Source organism: Pinus tabuliformis, chromosome 3_2 (genome assembly GCF_031772625.1).
Source record: "Pinus tabuliformis cultivar Carrire ecotype Pingquan chromosome 3_2, CPIR1, whole genome shotgun sequence".
Lineage (NCBI taxonomy): Eukaryota > Viridiplantae > Streptophyta > Pinopsida > Pinales > Pinaceae > Pinus > Pinus tabuliformis.
This window is the reverse complement of record NC_142302.1, coordinates 815521806-815544384: the sequence shown is the minus strand read 5'-3', so window position 1 is coordinate 815544384 and position 22579 is coordinate 815521806. Positions and strand designations below refer to the sequence as shown.

At 37.5% G+C, this 22579-nt stretch overlaps 1 pseudogene; it reads right to left on the bottom strand.

The window, feature by feature from the left end:
• Positions 1-494: 494 nt before the first annotated feature.
• LOC149183123 (auxin transporter-like protein 4) lies at positions 495-11481 on the bottom strand (annotated as a pseudogene).
• Positions 11482-22579: the final 11098 nt, after the last annotated feature.

Genomic DNA, 22579 nt, shown 5'->3' with positions numbered 1-22579 from the left:
TTAACAAGATAAATGGAGTACTATTGTTGTTGTCTCCATTCCTTTGAATCCAAAGCCACAACCCAGTATAGTACAGTAGACAAAAGTAACCCTAAGGCAGACACACAGAGGCATAAATTACAATTACAATGCAGTTCCCTTAATAAACTCATTTGTTTCCTATAAATAATTGTACGCATGTGACCTTTCAAGCAGTTTTAAGTATGGCATATGTGAAAAGTATGAATTTTGTAAACTCATTTGTTTCCTATAAATAATTGTACACATGTAAGCTTTCAAGCAGTTTCAAGTATGGTATATGTGAAAAGTATGAATTTTGTGAGCCTCCCTCAGTCTTGACAACTCCATCCTCCATTGTTACTCATTGCCTTCTATGTCAGAGAATAAACCCCACACTCAAAACATATTCTATATAATCTCATATTGTTCCCCTCTTAAATACAAAGAATTTATATTGTTCCCCTCTTAAATTCAGAGATTTTCCATTCAAATTTTCAGGTTTTGTGAGGAGGAGGAAGATGTGATTTTGAAGCAGATGGTGCATGGGGAGGACATTGATAACACTTTGCAAAGAGACCAAATGAGTCAACCCGACGCACGAAATTCGTCACGCTACCCTACTATCAACACCCAAATCACCACAAATATGTTCACTAGATAAACCGTTGTCCAGAAAGGTGGTTAGGGTGGTTTTTCCACAGCATTCTGAAAATCAGCCATCAAGATCCAAAAAAAATTATTAGTATAAAACCTTCTCAAGGTACAATCAATAATTTATTGAGTTATGTTAATGTGAAAATAAAGGAAGGATAGTGAGTGAGTAAGATGTCTACTTTAAAACATTTTTATTATAGATTTTGAGAATATTCTAAAATTTGATAGATAATTGATCTAATTAAGCAAAGTCGAAATCACATAAGGGATGACGCATTTTGAACCAACAAGTGTGGTCAAGTGCCAACAAGTGTGGCCAAGTGTGGTGTGTGGTCAAGTGCCAACAAGTGTGGTCAAGTGTGGTTCATCATCAGTACCAGATGATGATGAACCACACTTGTTGGTTCAAAGAGCATTAGCCAAAAATTTCTTTTATGTGATTATTACCGAAAGACTTTGTAAGATGTCTACTTTAAAACATTTTTATTATAGATTTTGAGAATATTCTAAAATTTGATAGATAATTGATCTCATTAAGAAAAGTCTTTCTAGAAATCACATAAGAGAAATTTGTTGGATGACGCGTTTTGAACCAACAAGTGTGGTCAAGTGCCAACAAGTGTGGTTCATCAATTTAGGATGGGTGAGATTTTATATAAACACTATTATAAATCCATGTTAATCTTAAATTTCTGATTGGTTGATCTTAAATTTCAGATTGAACCAACAAGTGTGGTCAAGTGCTGACAATTGTGGTCAAGTGTGGTTCATCAATTTAGGATGAGTGAGATTTTATATAAACACTATTCTAAATCCACGTTAATCTTAAATTTCAGATTGGTTAATCTTAAATTTTAGATTTACTTCACAAGTGTGGTCAATGCCGACAAGTGTGTTCAAGTGTGGTTCATCAATTTAGGATGGGTGAGATTTTATATAAACACTATTCTAAATCCACGTTAATCTTAAATTTCAGATTGGTTAATCTTAAATTTCAGATTTATTTCAAATTGAACCAACAAGTGTGAGATTTTATATAAACACTATTATAAATCCATGTTAATCTTAAATTTTCGATTAGTTAATCTTGAACCAACAAGTGTGGTCAATGCCGACAAGTGTGGTCAAGTGCCGACAAGTGTGGTAAGTGTGGTTCATCAATTTAGGATGGGTGAGATTTTATATAAACACTATTATAAATCCATGTTAATCTTAATTTTCCAATTGGTTAATCTTAAATTTCATATTTATTTCAGATTGAACAACAAGTGTGGTCAAGTGTGGTTCATTAATTTAGGATGGGTGAGATTTTATATAAACACTATTATAAATCCATGTTAATCTTAAATTTCCTATTGGTTACTCTTAAATTTCAGATTTATTAAGTTGTACAGCTAGGCTAAATAAAAAAGGATATAACACTTAAATTAGTATAAATGCAAGTTGATTCTAAATTCCAAATTTGTTATTTAAATAAAAATACCTAATTTACAATCCAATTTTATGATGAGTAAAATTTTATATTCACCTCCAATTTAGGATGGGTGAGATTTTATATAAACACTATTATAAATCCATGTTAATCTTAAATTTCCGATTGGTAGGATATAACACTTAAATTAGTATAAATGCAAATTGATTCTAAATTTCAAAATTCCAAATATGTTATTTAAATAAAAATAATGTTTGAATTTTTTATTATTCAGATTGATTTTAAGTGATATATTAATTATTTTAATTGAATGGAAAGTCTTTTTCTAATTTGAAAAGCAAACCACTTTCTAATTTAAGTGATATATTAATTAATTATTTTAAAAAAATGTTTGAATTTTTTATTATTCAGATTGATTTTAAGTGACATATTAATGGCATGTCCTCTCAATTGGGTGGATTCGATCCTGAGACCTATCGATTCACTTGGTGAGCTAGGGTTGGAGTTGAAGACAGGGTTTTGGATTTAGGGTACCATGGCGAGGAGTGCAGGGGGGAGTGCTGCTCCTTCCTACAGCCAAGCAGTCACAAGAGGAAGTCAGGACGCGAGAAAGAATCATTTCAAAAAACCACTGGACAAGATCTCAGAACCCAGAAGTCAGGGGACATCTGGAAGAAGTGGAGATCAGGATCAGGAAGGGAATCAATAGGAAATGAGAAAAGAAAAGGAGAATGGAGGCAGTAGTGAAAAACCAGCTTCCAGAAAGACTACTAGAGTTTGCAAACCCAAGTCAGGCATTATTCCTAGGGTCATATTTAGCGACCCAGCGATACAAGCTCATAGAGAGCATATGACGGAGCATGCAATCATATGTAAGTTCATGGGGTTATGGCCAACGGAGAGGGCGTTACATGTCTGGATAAGGAGCCATTGGAAACCAAAGGGAGAAATACATTTACATCTGGGTTCTAAGGGCTTTTTCACAGTAGTGTTCGCAAGCCTAGAAGACAAAGACAAAGTGTTTGAAGGGGGGCCCTATTTATATGTTGCAAAAAGACTCTACATGTGGCCATGGATGATGAAATTTGTCCTGGAACATGAAACATTCACATCAGTACCATTCTGGATTAGACTATATTCCCTTCCTTTGGATTATTGGTTTCCGAAATCTTTGAAAACCATAGGCAACAAGCTGGGACATTTTCTAAAGATCTCAGAGGCAACTCTAAAAGGAAGAAATACCTCCTTTGCCTGAATATGTGTGGAAATGGATCTATCTGGAGCCCTACCAGAAGCGATCATTTTAGAAGTATATGATGAAGAATGGGTGCAGACAGTGCACTATGAGCACATACCATTTAGATACCGCAAATGCCATGAACATGGGCATCTATATCAGAACTACCCCACAATCAATAGGGAAGATAACCAAAAAACCACTGTGGAGAGAGATCACGAGGGTTTCACCAAAATTGGGAGCAAAGGAAAAGGGGGAAATCATCCACACAAGAAGGAAAATGAGGACAAACACACACGACAAAACAACTTCAAGATCCTGGAGGAAGAAGAGGGGAACAAGGAGACAGTCCAGGACATGGAGAATGTAACAAAGGAACAAGACAGGGTAGCTGACATGGAGGATATCACAGTAGACAACCAGCAAAAGGATGCTCTACTAAGCCTGATGGAGATCAGTAGGGACCAGGAGATGACTCCAAGTGAAGCAGGAACAGAGGACCATGAGTTACAGGAGATTCTGGATAAGGAAAATCTAGATCTAGGGGAATTTCTAGAACAAGGAAAAAAGTAGGGGTGGACTCCCTGCCAAAAGAGGACTATGATAGAGTACAACAGCTCTTTCTCTGGAGGTCACAAGCGAAGGGAGCTGGAGTCAAAAGAAATCATGACAGCCAGGAGCCAAGTGGGGTCAAGATGATGGAGAATACTCAGGCACATTCTCCAAAGAACTCAAGTAGGAAAAGAGGAAGAAAGAGGTAGAATGAACTACTGAAAAAATGTGGTAAACTGTTGATCAACTCAGGTAAGATGAAAGATCTTGTTATTCCTTTACTAACCTTTCTTAATGAAGTTCACAACCTGGAATATTAGAGGAATAGGAAATAGGAGGAAACAAAGATATCTTAGTAACAGAATGAAAGAAGAAAAACCAGACATGGTTTTTATTTAGGAGACAAAATGTTCAATGGAAAAGATAAGAGATATTCATAATAAGTGGTTATTTAAATATGAGTATTTAGAGGTTCAGGAAAATCACTCAGCGGGGGGGATTCTCACTTTGTGGGACCCACAGAAGTTGGGAATTCTAGATGCTGAAGCATCCAGGAACTATCTCTCCTTGTTATGCCAACCTGTAGGGGACAAGGAGATATACATGATTACAAATGTTTATGGACCTCAAAAGCAAGCAGACAAGCTCAAGCTTCTCACTTCCCTAGAGGAACTAAGAGCGAGACATTCCATTTTGCCCTGGATCGTTGTAGGAGATTTCAATATGATAAGATCTCTTTTGGAAAAAATGGAGGCACTAGACAACTAGGCGAAGACTCCATGGCCTTCCAGAACTTCATTATGAACATGAGGTTGGTGGACACGGAAACAATTAATGGAACCTTCACTTGGAACAACAAAAGGGGAGGGGCCCATCAAGTTGCTTCCAAACTTGATAGGTTCATGATTTCAGAGGACCTCTTTCTCTCAAGACTTGCCATGACAACCTCCATTCTGCCCTTTGGAGGATCAAATCATTGGCCTGTATAGCTGGAAGCCACCTTTATGGGCACTTCAAGAAACAGACCTTTTAGGTTTGAAAATGCCTAGCTCTCACATCCTAATTTCACTAATAATGTTGAGAAATGGTGGAGAGAGGAGTTGAATATTCAGGGCTCAAAAATGTACATGCTCCAGCAGAAACTTAAACATATCAAACCCCATCTTAAAGCTTGAAACAAAAATGAATTTGGAGATATCTTCAAAGCCAAAAGAGAAACTGAACTGAAGCTCCAGGATATCAATCAGATCAACATCTTAGATGGCTTCACCGAAGAGCGGCAAAAATTAACTGACTCTCTGTAGGAAGAATGGGAGAATCGATGCTTACAAGAAGAAATTTTCTGGAGGCAGAAATCAAGAATACAATGGATTAAAGAGGGAGAAAGAAACACAAAATTCTTCCACAAAACCACTATGGCTCACAGGGTACACAACAGAATCACAAAGATCAAATATTCTCAAGGCATTGAGCTTGTTTCTCACAGTGATATGGAATCGGTCCTTGTTCAGCACTTCTGCAACATTGCAAAGGAGCCTCTGGAGGACAGATCTAGGTTCATTGACCATTTCACTCAGTATATCCCTTAGCTGGTTACCAGAGAGGACAACCACAATCTCAACAGGCTAGTTTCGGAAGAGGAGGTCAATGAAGTGATTAATGAAATGCAGAGTGGAAAAGCACCCAGCCCGGATAGATTCAATGTAGACTTCTTCAAGGCCTATTGGGAAACTGCCAAACATGACATCCTCAAGGTTGTGGATGACTCAAGAAGATCAAAAAAGGTTCTAAAGGCTTTGAATGCATCCTTCATAACACTAATTCCAAAGCAGGAAAAGGCCATGACTCCGGATGGGTTTTGGCTGATAGCCTTATGTAATGTGGTGTATTAAATTATCTCCAAAGTAATAGCCAATCAACTCAAACCACTTCTACCCTCTCTCATATCGGAGGAACAAACATGCTATGTGGAGGGAAGACAAATCCTCAACAATATCATCCAAGCTCATGAGGTGGTACACTCTCTCAAAAGCAACAAACAAGCTTCCATGATCATTCAGTTAGACCTTGCGAAAGCCTATGAAAAATTGAGTTGGGCTTACATAAGAGCAATTTTGAAAGACTGTGGTTTTGATTAGAATTGGATAAGATGGGTCATGGCATTAGTTACCTCAGCCAGTTTTGCCATACTGCTTAATGGAGCTCCATCAAGGACCTTCACCCCCTCTAGAGGGCTAAAACAAGTAGATCCGCTTTCACCATTCCTCTTCGTCCTCATGATGGAAGGGCTAGGTAAACCGATTAAAATGGAAAATGCTGAAGGAAGAATTTAGGGTATCAAACTCACTACGGATGGAGAGGCAAACACTCATCAACAATTTTTAGATGATACTATGTTGTAGGGCATACCTATAGCTAGGGAGGCCGGAGCAATCAAGAACATCTTAAATGACTTTGCTATGGCAGCAGGCATTTAGGTAAGCCTTAACAATTCCAAAGTTTTTTTCTTTAACACTAATATTGCTATTCAAAAAAATATTACCAAAATTCTTGGATTTCAAAGAGAACAGCGACCTTCCAAATATCTTAGCATTCCTCTTACTAACAAACCGCTAAGCAAGAAAGTGTGGGAACCGATTTTAAATAAAGTTTAGGACAAGATCAGAAAATGGACATGCAGATCACTAAACCTGGCAAGATGCCTTGTGCTCACACAGGCGGTCTTGCAGGCCATTCCCATTTTTATGTTTTCAGCTCTTCCTGCTCCTCAAGGTATTATGTAGCAAATAAGAAGCATACAAAGGGACTTTCTGTTGGGCAGAGGGGAAGAGAAAAAGAAGTGGGCTTTAGTAGCCTGGGACAAGCTTTGCAAGCCCAAGAACCATGGTGGATTGGGGCTTCATGATCCTGAGACCCTCAATAGAGTCTTGGGAGCCAAGCTTTGGTGGAGATGGATTAAGGAACCGAATGCCCCCTGGGCTAAGATTTGGAAACAAAAATATGCCAAGCACTGGTAGGAGAAGGATCACATTAGAATGTCAGGGCAAATTAGGGGCTCCCATATTTGGAACCTTGCCTAGGATAATAAAAACATTGTTTAGCACCATTGTTTTTGGCAAATTCGAGCAGGGGATCTTGCTCAATTTTGGGAGGATAACTAGCAATAGGAACCCAACCTTTATAGGGATGAATTTGCAGATCTCAAAAATGACACAGACAACAAAGGTATGGTACTTGTAAAAGACTTCTGGGATCAGGGAAGGAATAATGGAAAATGGAGGGAGTGGAAGGATCTAGGATACAGTGATGAAAACCAGTTGAAAACCAAGGCAGAAGCCCTCACCCAGGAGCTAGAGCATAGAAGGATTCTTGTCTCTTCCTCCATGGATCAACTAAGATGGGGAAAGAACTCTGAAGGAAACTTTAACCTCAAGGAGGCCAAACAGGAAGTCACAAGATTTAACTTTGTGAATCCTGATCAGATCTGGATGAAACTTTGGCAAAGTCCGCATTGGATGAAAATAAAGCTATTCATCTGGCTAGTGCATCAAAGGAAGATCTTAACTTGGGAGAATCTCCTCAAGAAAGGCTTCATTGGTCCTTCCAGGTGTTACCTTTGTGGCACTCATGAGGAGATGATTGAACACCTTCTCAACCTCTATCCTTTCACTTCAAAGGTGTGGGACTAGGTGGCTACTATTTTTAGACAAACTGATAGGGATAGTCTCAGCATATCCAACACTCTAATGAACTCGAGGAAGAACATCTCAGGAATGATATAGTTAATAAAGCCTGGATTCTAGTTCCAGGTTTTGTCATCTAGCATGTGTGGAAAGAACGCAATAGTAGAATCTTCAGAAACAAAACACACAGGCCCCAACACATAATTGAGCAAATTCTAAGGCATCTCAAAGACACAGTAAGAAGCTTGCTAAGGACCATTCCTAAAGATCCTCCCCTAACCCATGAGGAGAGAATTTTACTTCACTTAGGTCTCCAGTCTATGAATCCGCTGGGAATAATGAAGGAAGTGAGCCTTATAAAAAAGTGTGCTACCATCTGGAAGCCTCCTCCTTTTGGTTTCTTAAAGGCTAATATTGATGGAGCAGCTAAGGGCAACCCAGGATTAGTGAGCTTTGGGGGTGCCATAAGAGACGATCAGGGACAAATACAGATAATCTTCCATGGCCACTTGGGGAAGGCCACAAACAACATGGCTGAGCTCATGGCATTAGAAAAATGCTTGGAAATCCTGATGAATTCAAGTTCACACAATGTTATAATTGAAGCGGATTCGGAATTAATTATTAGAGTGGCTAAGAAGATTAGCAATGGAACCTCTCCAAATAAAGTGTCGAAGCACTGGAAGCTCTTGCAGGTTTTTTACCGCATCTATTCTCACCTACGAACCCTTAAAACTGTCAGATTTGCTCATGTGAAAAGGAAGGCTAATATGTTACCAAATTTGTTAGATTTTCTCATGTGAAAAGGAAGGCTAATATGTTAGCAAATCATTTGGCGAATGAAGGAGTCACAAACAGGGACAGGGATTCTAGGTATGCTTGGGATTCACTTCCCCCAGGTAAATTGCGGGAGGACTGTCTATGTCATGCTACCCAGGATATGGAACTATGGACTAACAGGTTGGATCATAGGAACCCTAAAGACCAGTGGGAGGTTGGAGGACTCCACACAGTCTAACCCGCCATGGTTCGGCTATTTTGAAAGGTCCGGATTCCCTTTGATTGAATGATGAAAGGTTTGACTCGGATAGCTCCACAGGGTGGGGTAGCCCACGTCATTTGGCTTAGGTGGTGGTTGACAGAGAATCCAGGTGAATGGGATTGGCTCAAGTACTTCCCACTGGAAGGAATTAAGGTTCAAAATGTGGCGAATGGACATGTTTGTTTTTCCACGAGTCAACCAGTCCAATACCACAAGTGGTATATCGGGCGAGGTCTGTACGGCTTCCAGTTTTTTTGTGTTTGGCTCCGATTCCACTCTTTGAGTGACACATTGCGGAACAAGGAGAGAGAAAACCACCCTCATCGGACAGTTAACTCTCGCGTTTCTCGTCCTTCCGATATCCACGATGACCATTGGATCTTAATCAGTGGATCAATGGTGGCGATTGTTTGTGCATTTTGGTTGGACCTGAAAAATGTTTAGAGTGTTTTGCTTTAACTTCCTCGGGTCCGTTTGTCTGTTTGTCAATTTTCAATTTGACTTGTGGTGGGACCTCTTGTGGATCCATGGCGAGTTATGGACTTTCTAGGCTCCTTGTGCTTTGTTTGGCGGTTCTCCCTAGTTTTCTGGTTTAGGTTCTCTTAGTTTTGGGTGATTGGTTTGGTTTGGCCTGCCCAACTGACTATTGAACTCTCGCAGAGCGGGTGTGGCTCCTTGTAAATTATGTATATTTGACTAAATTTAATAGAAGGTCCTACTCTTACTTGATAAAAAAAAAGTGATATATTAATTATTTTAATTGAATGGAAAGTCTTTTTCTAATTTGGAAGGCAAACCACTTTCTATATTAATTATTTGGAAGGCAAACCACTTTGATATATTAATTATTTTAATTGAATGGAAAGTCTTTTTCTAATTTGGAAAGCAAACCACTTTCTATATTAATTATTTTAATTGAATGGAAAGTCTTTTTCTAATTTGGAAGACAAACCACTTTCTAATTTAAGTGATATATTAATTAATTATTTAAAAAAAAATAGTGATATATTAATTATTTTAATTGAATGGAAAGTCTTTTTCTAATTTGGGAGGCAAACCACTTTCTATATTAATTATTTGGAAGGCAAACCACTTTTTTAAGTGATATATTAATTAATTATTTAAAAAACAATGTTTGAATTTTTTTTATTCAGATTGATTTTAAGTGATATATTAATTATTTTAATTGAATGGAAAGTATTTTTCTAATTTGGAAGGCAAACCACTTTCTATATTAATTATTTTAATTGAATGGAAAGTCTTTTTCTAATTTGAAAGGGAAACCACTTTCTAATTTGAAAAAAAAAATGTTTGAATTTTTTATTATTCAGATTGATTTTAAGTGATATATTAATTATTTTAATTGAATGGAAAGTCTTTTTCTAATTTGGAAGACAAACCACTTTCTATATTAATTATTTTAATTGAATGGAAAGTCTTTTTCTAATTTGAAAGGCAAACCACTTTCTAATTTAATACTGAGAAAATGTTACAAAATTATGTTATATTATATAAACATTTTGAATCAATAAAATTACATTAAAGTTAAAATTAAAATAATATTTAAAAATAATAATAATAATTATTATTATTAATTAAATCAACCTAATTTTATTTTATATCAATGTTACAAAATTATATTATGGAAGAGATATTATAAGCTTATATTATATAAATATTTTGAATCAATAAAATTACATTAAAGTTAAAATTAAAATAATATTTAAAAATAATAATAATTATTATTATTATTAATTAAATCAACCTAATTTTATTTTATATCAGGATTTATCAAGCACCCACAAAGATTAAATTAAGAAAATTTCTAAGTTGTTAACATTTCTTCAAAATTTCTTATCAAAAAATAAGTTCATATAAAAGATTCCATGCTCTCTCAAGGCTAAATAAATCAAAAAAATAAGTTTGAAAAAAAAGAATCCCTCTCATGACTACATAAATCTAGAGTCAAACTGCATCTAAGATGGTCATATATAAATTCAAAACTTAAAAAAAAAAATTAAATTATCAATATATAGATATCATTAAATGTTTCACTTTAAAGAAATTATTACTGAGTATATAAAATGTGTAAATATTCATACCTTTCTGGCCAAAGTTGTCCTGTAAGTTAAAATGTGAGCCATGGAAGGTATAATGTAGACTGTAAAGCTGAGTAGGAGAGCACCTCCTGCAGAGTTGATAGTCCTGAAGAAGGGGAAAATGATTGCAAGAAACCATATGGGAATCACCACAGGCAGCCTCGCCAGTGCACGCTTCACAATGCTCTTTGTATCGTGCATTCTGATAACCTTTTCCCACACAAAGTATAAGGGGGTGCATGCGAACCCGAAGGTAATGAACTGCAACCATTTCAAATTTCGAAACTCTCATTTATGCTTCGGATACTGCAACAACAAAAAAATTATAATGGAAATTGTTGTTTCAGACCTTGTGAATGAGCATTAGAATGACTGCCAGGTCGCGAAAGCCTGACTTGGGAAGCAAGGAAAGGGCATTTGCGTGATCCAATAGTGTGTCTCCGGAAGCCCAGTAAACTGATATTGCAAAGGGGGTAGAGTCAGAGTAAAGACATACAAAGTTGCCAGCATGTAAATTGCCTTAAATTTTTTAGGTTTCCACATGGCATGCATTATTTCCCTGTTACCAAAATTGAAGGTCTGTTAAAAGTGGCAGACTTTTAATTTTCAGTAGAAACCCATGAAAGTGAAGAAAAAAAATGATTGGGAACGTACACTGTCATGGCGTGACCACCAAAAGTGTAGAGTATATTGGTGGCCCCAGTGAAGTAGAGGACCAGCTTTGTTGGTGCGGAATGCTTTACATCGTCTATCTGCACAGTGTGTATCAGGAAAAAAACCATTGTTCAATCACCACACTGATCTTCATAGAGTGGTTCTGCGTTGAGAGCCGGAGTTGGATCTCTGTTGATAATCTAGCGAGCAGTAACAAACATTGAAAATTCATTTTCATGGCCTGAAAGATGTAATCAAATTCTACCTTACATTCTTTGACTCGCTTAAAGAGTCTCCGAGGTCGGAAATTGACACAGTTGAGACGTCGTTCGAGTCTCCCAGGCCGGAAATTGACACAGTTGAGACACCGTTGTCGTTGTGATGGGCCGTAGCTATGGAGTATGTGATTGGCATGTGCAAGGCAATAATGCAACAACTGCAACCAATTTAGATTTGATTCGAACACACAGAAATGAACGGGGAGAATGAGCAATAATAATGAAGTGAGGGTAGTTAGGACGCAACTGAAAAGGAGTCAGTTAAGAGATCAACGGAGAGTAAGGAGTTCGTTATGAGATCAACAGAGGGTAAGGAGTAGGGTAAGGAGGAGTCAGTTATGAGATCAATGGAGGGCAACATTTTAATCATCTAACACTTAATCTGATGGTCTATAACAATGACAACGAAGCTCAGAAAAAAGTTCATTTCAAATGCAAATGCCTTACGTTGTAAATATTTAAAACCAAAACAATTAATGGTTTATCGCACCGCTTTTGAATGGTAGGTGGTATTTTTTTAGAGGACGTGATATAACATGGGGCTGCTATGTAGTAAAAGGATGGGCTGGGAAAACCACTAATCTCGCATGCTTTTTGAGTGTTAAGTGTTGGATGAGTTGAGCGTGCGATATGGAATTTTAACCATTCATTTGTTTTTACGAATCTCGAGGAAATAAAAAGAAGGGGGTTTAATTCTCAATGTGAGGTGGGCCATTGGTTGACTTTGTAGGGGGAAGAGGTAGTATAGGCTTGCGGGGAGAAATTAATATAAGGGTTTTGTGAAGTAAGGGGTAAAAAGATGGATTCTACATATATATTTTTGTGTTTTATTTTATGGGATTTATTTCTATTTTAACCATTACTGCCTCTATGTAAATTATTTCTTCTTGCTTTGTGATAATTTTCTTTTCTTTCTGAATAAAGCCTATGAATACATTTCCTTGTGAATCTTGGAGTAAACATGTTTTGGAACTAGTATCAAAATTGTTTGTCCAAGCTCCCGTTCCACTAATCACCTGCAAAATAAAACAATCATTAATAAAGCATAGGTCTGGGGGGAGGGAAATCAATGGATTTATTGAAATAAGATGTTTTTGGATGGAGTCCGGACTGTGGATGGATCAATTCTATTTGGAAAAGGCTTTTCATTTATTCATTTTAAATAGAGGTAAGGGAATGGTGGAATTTAATATTGTAAAAACTTTGTGATTTTTCACATTGTGTAGGTGTGGTTAGATGGTTTACCGCATAACAATGGATGATAGGGCTTCCATGGATACATAGTGAAGCAATCGGAGGACGCTTTCGGGCAGGAGGAGACAGTTGGAGGTCATCATCCTAAGAGGGCTTTTTTGGTTTTAACCCAAGAGTGGTTAAATTTGGGCACAGGCTTAATAAATGAATAGTGGGTGGTTTCATTTTATGTGGGGAGGTGGTTTTATGCAATATTGCACCGCTTTTGAATGGCGGGTGGTATTTTTCATGAGCACGCAATATAACCTGGTGTCGCCACCTAGCCAAATAGCGCTCGGGAAAAACTATGAATCTTGCGTGCTCTTGGGCTGTTAACTATCGGATGATGAATCCACATGATATTGATGTGTGTCGTTGGATCCAAAGGTGGGAGATCGGAGGGATATTGCGCGATGAAATTGCATGGACGGAGTTGGAAAGTGGTGAGTGGGGCCCGGGGTTTAATTACAATGAATTGTAATTAATTAACAAGTAATGATGGGTTTTTCATACAAGAAGTGGTTAAATAAAGGTGGGGACCATGGTTTATATTGCGGGGTTTTTAACTATACACCAAGGCTTGATCGGTTAAAAAGGGGTGTCAGGAAATTATAACTTAGGGATTTATCAAGCGGGAGTTTAGGAAAAACTTAGGATAAAGGGTTTTTTGTGGGTTTTTAAATGGTAAAGGGAAATTAATATGGGGGGAAAGTATTATTTGTGATGGAAATGTGTTTCACACTAGGGAAAGGGGTTTTGGGAAGAGGAAATGATTTTTTGAAGGGTAAGGTGTAGGGAAATGTGTGAAACAAAGGGATAAAATGTCAAAATGAAGGGACAGTGTGCTTATGAGTAATGAATGGATAATGAGGGGAAATTAGAAAATAAGTATGTGGGGGTCTAGTGAAATGAGGGGAAATTAGTAAATAAGATGTGGTATTTAGGCCTAAAATCAAATAGAACCTTTTAGGGTAAATACCCAAAGTAATACACAATTTTTGTGAATTTCCTCTTTCCTTTGATAGTTCCTCCTGCACAATGAAACATAAGATTTAAGCATGATGAAGGTGAATTTTAGCTAGCAACCTTGTTCATTCCAAAACATCTTCTACCTACCCTTTATTTATCCTAGCATTTTCTCTTCATTTATTGGGTGCATTTGAGCTTACTGACCCTTTATTCCTTTTCTTTTGATATGCAAACTATCTAATTCTAACCTTATGAATTCCAAGTGCTCAGATTAAACTGATGAGCTCCTTATTATTCTCTACCTAACTACTGATCTACCAAGATTAAATAGTTTGGCTAGATCTTTATTTCTCTATCTATCAGTATGAAATTTAAATCATGAATGAATCAAGATTAAACTATTTGATCATCATGGATTGTGGCATTTTTACAAGCTGCACACAATCTTATTTGCAGAAAGTAAACTGAGAGGAGTGACATTTGAATGTGCACAGTTTCATGATGTATTTTTATCTATTTTTGGTGGGGTTAATATTTAATATTCTTCTTTGATCTTTGTTTATTTTTGTCCTTTGATTATCTTTTTAGGACATACACTCTTTACATTTTTTAATATGGGAAAACATGTGCAGAAAAGCAAAGGTATGTACAATATTACAAGACCTAACATAGTCAATTCAAAATTATGATCCCTATTATTATAGGAACCTAATAGTGGCTCCACTTGAGGATGGCATCTCCTTGTGAGGTGTCAAGAACACCGTCAACTAGTGGCCTGATCCATTCATCCAATCCCAAGCATGCACCTACTTTGTTATATAATCTCTGTGACTGAAAATCTTGAACTAAAATCTTAACATTTTTTGCAAATTGAAATCTAACGCATGTTTTATTGAAATCTGATATGAAATAAACTTGCTGCTAAAAACTTGAATTTAATCAAACTAAAATCCTACCTACTTACTCTAATCATCTATCCAATTGTTGGTTAGGTAAAATGAAACAGCCAATGCAACCACTCAAGAATGATATACATTGGTGGATTTTTTTGCATTAGCTTGTTTGTGATCAAAACTGAGATTCTAAAACCTAGTAGAAATTTGTCAACAAATGAAAAGATAAGGAAATACTTGATTTCCTTTGTTGACTCTAAAAATTGTACAAAAGGATCTTCCAAAATATATACACTGTTGTTCAACTGATTTAAGTAACTGTACAATTTGTCTGGATGGCCTCCATGCCATGAAACTGAAATGTCATTTATGTCTTTACCCCGCTTTAGATTTTTAGACAAGCTTTGTGATGATATTTCTACCGATTGAAATGTTTGACAGATGAAACCTTTATGATCTTGATCCTGAATCTGATAGTTAGTTAATGAAGAAAAAAATTTATTGCATTCATTATCCAACATATCAGCTATTGGATCATAAAAAAATTTGAAGGATTGCTACAACTTATTGCATATAGGTTTGGATGGAACTTCATAGATTTCTACAAGCTTCCCATCCTTTTCTTTAGAGATTTTATACCACATTTCATTTAAAAACTAAAATGATTCAAAAGATAGTGGTATAGAACTTTCCTGTGTCATTTGATCAGGTGTTTCAATGAAATTTGATAACCGTAGTTGTGAAACTAAAGAATCTTGATCAAAAGTTTCATTGTCTTCTTTGTTATTAATAACAATACCAAAAGTATGTTGATTTTTTATTCCTTTAAAGTTTTCTCTGATGAACTGAAATGAAGCAAACAAAGAGGCAAATAACCTTCACTTATTTCCAAATTTTCTGCACTTCCTTTCTCATTCTCATATCTAATATGTATAGGCTGATCACTATATTTAATTTGCTAAAACTAAATTTCCTCATCCTCCAAACTACTTTCTGATTGCTCTGTAAAGCTAGCTTGAGTTTGAAGAAAATAATTATCATCATATTGATCATACTTACGAAAATAATTAAAAGAAGGAATGTCATAAAGCATACACATTAAATCAGTAGATTCCTGTTCCACATATTGATCTGTAAATCAATTTTCTGAACTATGGTAGTTGGAATTAGCAAGAATTTGTTCATGGTTATCAACCTCTTCTTTTTGTGAAATAAATGTGTCATGGTGATCTTGCACAAAAAAATTATCTTGCATGGTGATCTTCCATATCATTTCCTCTATTTTTCTTACCAAAATGTCAAGTTTTACCTCTGCAATGTCGTTCTTCTCAACTTTTGCTTTTTAATCAACAGATGAACTTCTACATCTACTACAATGTTATGCATCTTTTCAAGAGTTGTTGGGTTTCTTTCTCTTAGCTGAAATTCTATTTCTAGATCAAATGTTTTTGGATAATGAAAGAGAGTTGAATTAGGAGGAGGTCTTATATTTGCTGGCATTGAATAATAGATTTGATTAAATCAGTCAGAAGATTGTTGTATTGTTTCATTTGGTTGTCTTTTCAACTGATTATATTCTTCTATGATCACAAAAAGATTGACTTTGATTATCCATCTATCAAGGAAAAATTTGACAAACTATTGGAAATATGAGATGCTTGCAATAGGTAGATTCTTGAACCAACTCTTTACTCTACATTGCAAAGATAGAGCAAAAAGTTTGATTCTAACATCATCTTCATCAATCTCAAATAGGTCCAGATAATTCTCAAGGCCTTCAATATGTTTTTGGGCAGTGATACCATTCTCTCCATAAAAATTGGGGAGATATTTGTAATAGTTATTAGAGAAATCATGGAGTATAAGAGGTAACATGAGGGGCTTATATCTATCAGGAACTTTACAAGGTACAGGAATATGTACAAGGATTGTAAGATTAGTCTTGATTGTTTGAGGCTTCTCAATCGGAAAATGATCATCATAAGATTAAGAAGAAAGATGCTCAAATGGATAAGGAGAATATATATTTACAATCTTCAATGGAAAATAATCAAAAATTAATCTAAGATATTCTCTAAAATACAATATACACTGAAAAGCCTTCTTGATGAGAAAGAACATAATGTCTTGGATTGTAATCCAAGTTAAAAGCATGATCTTCCCATATTGTCCTTTCAGGTTCATTCCTCTAGTAGAGTGTTGATTATGAAATTGATTTGCAAGTGGAGTCGCTAGGTAGATGATTTTAACCTTTGTGTGTCTGATCACTGTCCACCATCATAGATGAGATCTAGTCTTTGTATAATCTTTCTGAAGAAAATTTTCTCTTCCCCAGTATGGTCACCAATATGTTATCACTCCAATATTTCTCTACAATTGTAATGAAATAAATGATTAGAGGTAACCACAAACCTACTTTGGAGATTAGGATCTAACCTTCCTAATTCTAAGAGAGGGCTCTCTCTTTATGATTTAACTTTGTTTTAGTTATTTGATTTTAGGCTAGTTATGATTGTACTTGGGTTTTGATTTGGATTTGGTGGTGAGATCACTGACTTAGATGGCTAGAGGGATGTCTTTTACCATTGGGCTATGGGGTCAAGTGTCAAGATAAACAAGACTGGAGCAAGTTCTGAAACTAGTGTCTAAATGGCAAGGTACTTGAGTAATTTCAGGTCTTAAGGCTTGTTATCAGGAAATCTAGTGTCCACTCGGAGCTGCTAGTCCCACTAAGACTGGTAGCTATCTTAGAAACAAACAAACTAAAACCACTTTTGCTCTCCTTTATGAGAAGTAGATAAGAGGGGAACAAAGGAAACCAACCTCAGTCTTGCACTTGGTTCCTTGCTTGGTTCCTCTCCCTTCTGACAAATCCTTGACACTTTTCCTTCATCTACCCAGCTTCAAAGAGCACTTGTGGGGTCAAAGCAGCATAATACTATCAAAGAACAGAGATCTACAATCATAGACAATATAGGACCAGATATATATTGACCACAAAAATGCATATATCATCAAACATACAAGGATGTGGAGGAAAACTTGAATAGCTTTATTAATATCAAGAATTTCAAAGAGGATTACAACCAATTGTTCTGACCCAACGTCATCCTCCTAGCATGAAAGCCCTTCTTCACCTCATGAAAAGCTTAGATCACCCAACACTATGATATTCCACCAAGAAACCAACAACACTTCCTTAAAAGATACAAAATTCCAACCTCTGGATCTCTCGGATGAGGGATCCATATATAGATGATTGCAGGGGGGTGAGTCAGCTTTTGGGATTTTGATTAGTGTCCTCTCTCTAATAGTTCTTGATTCCACTTGGATATTGATGATCTCTTACTCATCCCTGGGTGAATTCAGAGAGGCAAGTGTCACAGGAGAAGTTTCTGGAATATTCCATGACGATCCACCTTGCAAACTGTCTCTGCCATTTGTCTACTCTCGCCCATCACACCCTACAGAAGGGCTTTCCAGTATGCATCACATCCTTTTCACTGAGCAGGTGAGATGCATCGCACCCTCTGCACTGGGCAGTCTGTACGGTCCTGCTTTGACCAGTTCTGAGTAGTTTTCTGTGGAGAACTTCTGGGAGATGATGTAATCAGCTGACCTTGTTCCTTTAAGGTGTGAAGCAACACTTTTAGGGACTTAGGATCCCTTGGTTTATGGACATGTATGATTGGGGTTGCAATGCCCAAAAATGTCTATAACAGTTGCCCCCTAAAGCATGAGGTCGTTAATCTTTTGATGTCGGGTGAAATGCTTTATCATGAGGATCCGAAGTTTTTTCAAGCTGGAAGGTGACCTACAATAAGATACAATACAATACATTATCTTCATAATATTTTTCATGATCTAGCTGAGGTGGGAATTCCCATGCTCAGCTTTATAAATTCCTTTTCATGTACATAAGATAGAAAACCGTCCGTGTGGCAGACTGATGATTCTGATAGAGCCATCATCCTTTGATTCAGATGATCATCTGTGCAGCAATGACGTACATTTGATGTCTTTATTTTCCTAAATATATCACAGCCCGGATGGATGAAACTAGATCCAGGGTCTGCAAACGCGTCCAATATTCACTCGGAGTATAAGTCGATCCATGTGAAAGATGTTCTGGAGTCGAACATGGAAAGACATCGCCTGATTACCAGCCAGTGATGTAAGTTGTTTAACAAGCACGAGAGGAATCACCGATAATGATGATGACCCTCAAGGTACTACAATACAATTCACGTGGTGTGAAAAAGGGACTCAGCGTCGAACACCATGCAAAATCTTCCGGTCGAAGGCCATTGATGTAAACCTGTCGCCGGAAGTGAGAAACTTGCCATTGAGGCATGCAAGCTTCAAAGTACTGAAAGGGTTGTTCCTAAGTCGACTTCTTGGATAATGAGCTGATGTCGAAAAGAAGCGACTCATCGTAGGAGGGCCTTAATGAATCCCACATCTACGACACGAAATGGAGTAAATGATTTTCGAGGTGAAAATGATCTGATGATACAAGGTTCAGGGTGGTGGTCATGAAAGAATGGAGCGTGAATGTATTGCAGTGGATGAGACACAGGTGAATTCTCTGAGCGACTTCTCTTGAAAATACCGGTGACACTGACATGTATTGGTAGAGTTAACCCCAAATATGGATGGTGTGATGGACCAATGGTGATATGACCGGTGAACGGAATAACCTAACCCGACTTAGATGTGGAGTGAAAGTGTCATGTTCAAGAGCGACTTGCTACCAATAAAGTTTCTTCATGTTTTCTTCCCAATCTTTCCCCAGTCATTGTTGACCAGTACCTCTTTATTTTTGTCAAGCTTGAGGAGGATAACATATTCTTGTTCTATAATTTTCCCTTCGGGAAAACCCGTCGCTATGTTTTTACGAGCCTAGCAACAGTGAAACTTGTTCTTGTCTATATGGACAAGTTTGTTGCTATTTGGTTTTAACGAGTTTAACGACAAAGATAACTCGGTCCTTTTCAATTTTAGAGAGTCTGAAAGGGATGTAAAGGAAACTCCAATAATCCTTTTTCGTCATATAATCCCTTAAGTCTGAAAAAGTATAAAATAATATGAAAGGGATGAATTTTCGGTAATTTTAACGAGCTGAACAAAACAAGCGCTCGATCCTTTTGTGTAATAATCCCTCAGGTCAAAAAAGATTAAAATCTAGAGGAGAGATAGCACTTCCGGTAGCTTTAATGAGCTGGAGAGGCCAATTTCTTGGCAATCTTTTCATATTTTATGAGTCAGATGAAAAGAGCTTAAAGGAGACTCGCATTTTGAGGAACGAGTGATAATTTCAGGTAGCAGTTGATTCCAGGTAAGGTTTGGAATTTTCCAATCACGGCAGTGTCACAAGGATGGCTAACAGGATCACTCTTCGTAGTTGTTCCTAAAAAGGGGTAAACAATAAAATGGAGGTGAATGATCGGCTAAAACAGAGTGGAGGTGATGGTAAGAACATGACCAGGCCTCAAAAGCTGATGATAATGCATTCACAATGGTTATTTACCGGGGATTGGTTCATTTTTTAATGAGCTTAAACTTTGGGGGAAACATTTGCTCATTGCTAAGGTTTAATTTTTAACGAGCTTGAATTTCGCATAAAAATTGCTCGTGCCAGTCGTATAATAAGGATGTCTCAACGATAGGTTCAATTTTTAGGGAGCTTGCACCATTCGAAACTTTGCTCCGGATCCTTTCATTTTGTAAGCTAGGAACGACCAATCCTATGAGTTTAAAGGTTGAGAAACTACAAACTAAGAAAATAAATGGTCGCTCTTTACTTTCAAGCAAAAAGGTTTGCATGCCCCCAGGCATAGTGAAGTAGAGTTTCTAGGTTACCATATGAAAGCTCTCACATTCGCAAGATTGCTCCATCCGCGTCGTAGACAAAACACTTCCTTGGCAATGTCTACCGAAATTGACAAAGGTGAGTGGCACGGTCGCCTCCACTCACATAACTTTTGACAAAGGAATATTATTCCAGTCTAATCCCATTTTCCTAAATGGACAGGTGTGTCAAACTAGTCATATATCCTCTGTGCAAATCTACCCTATACCCAAAGTTTTCCTGCCGAAACAAACCAGGGTGCATGCCCCCTGGGTTTCAGTCTTGTCCTCCCGAATCCCTCGCGCTCTTCAGGGGGACAGACTGGAGATTGATGAGACATTCCTTGCGTGAAAAGACCATTTAGGGATGGCATTTGACTATTATCTATCTGTGAGCCAGGGAACGAAAGTTGGTCTACGAGCTTGACCACTCGGCCTTTGTGCGGAAAACACATTACTCTAAAGAGTGAGCATACAATGGCTCCCATGCTATAAATATAGTCACACCCAAGGAGTAGATTATAATCTAGAGGTCCTTGGACTACCATTACGTTCATATAAATGGTTTTCCTTCTCAACGTTATGGGCACATTGGGAAGGATCCCTAACGGTCAACTGGTTCCTTTGTCGAAGCCTGTCAGATTTCTCATCTCAGGCAGAAGCGATGGAGAACCAAGCGCTTTCCAAGAAGTTGAGGAAAGGATACTCACAGAAGCCCCTTCATCTATGATGGTACCGACCATGACCATTTTGTAAGCTTGTACAATGATTCAGAATGGTACACTAGCTGGTAAACGGGGTCTGCCTAGTAGATTCCAATTGAAGGAAACGACTAGGCTGCTTAGAGGTGGGACCGAATAAACGGTCGGATATGACTCGGACGAACTTCCTTCTTGTTATAGACATTTTTGTGCCTTACAGCATAGAACATGAAATGTCAATAATCTAAGGGATCCAAAGTCCCTAAACATGTTGTTCTTACCCTTAGAAGAACAAGGTCAGCAAACCACAGCACCACAGTTCAGTTCTCCACTGAAAAACACTCAAAAACAGGTCAGTTTTGGATCATTGCAGCTGCTCCACTAGGCATCTGCGCTACATAGCAGGTACAACAAAGGCTACCTGCGTTGCATAGCAGGTAGAACAAAGGCTACCTGCGTTGGGCGCACTTGGACATGTGGAGGAATCTTTTCCTCAAAGTGCCAGTGTCCAGGAAGCTTCCAAAAAGACACTTGATCATAAGATTCGCCTAATGATGAGTTAAGAGCTTCTAAAACTCCAAGTGGAAGGCAGAAACTCTGAGTGAAGGACTGAAGAACAACTGGGGTTGAAGAGGACAACAAGTCACACATCAAGCTGGCTTATCTTCACTCCAAAACTCTATATAAGGGTCTCATCCCATGGGATCTGGAAGGGCGGAATTCAGTGCAAAGAATCGCTGTTGGTTTGCAGTTGAGAGTATTGGGTGATTGCTTGAGGGAGGTTCGCATGTGTTTCAGTGATGTATTGTCTTACTTGCGTCTTTGATTTATGATAATCCTTGAATCATTTATACATGCATGCTTCTTGTAGTTTCCTTTTCTTGTCTTATTTGCAGGATCTCGTGTAGCTGGGCCCGTGAAAAGACTTGGAGCTGGGAGCAAGCGGAAAACAAAGGAGATAGGATTGACCATTTGCGCAAGACATCAGTAAGTGGATCCCTCCCTTTTATCTCTTGCATGTCATAAAGAAGAAACTTTAGATAGCTTTGCTTTCAGCTGTTGCTAAGGAAATGTCACCCTTAGAGTGGGTTAGGGTCATTCCAAGTTGGATACTTTCCCCCACAACAGATTGGCGACTCCGCTGGGGATCGTGTCTTGTTGGTAGCTTGTGTTTCTTGCTATTCATTTCTTAAGCAAAAGAGTACCGAATCGAACTGCATGCGAGTCCTTCGAATGCAAAGTAGAGGGCAGCTACTCTAGCCCAGTGCTGGGCATGTTTATGATTTGAAGAGCTGATCCACA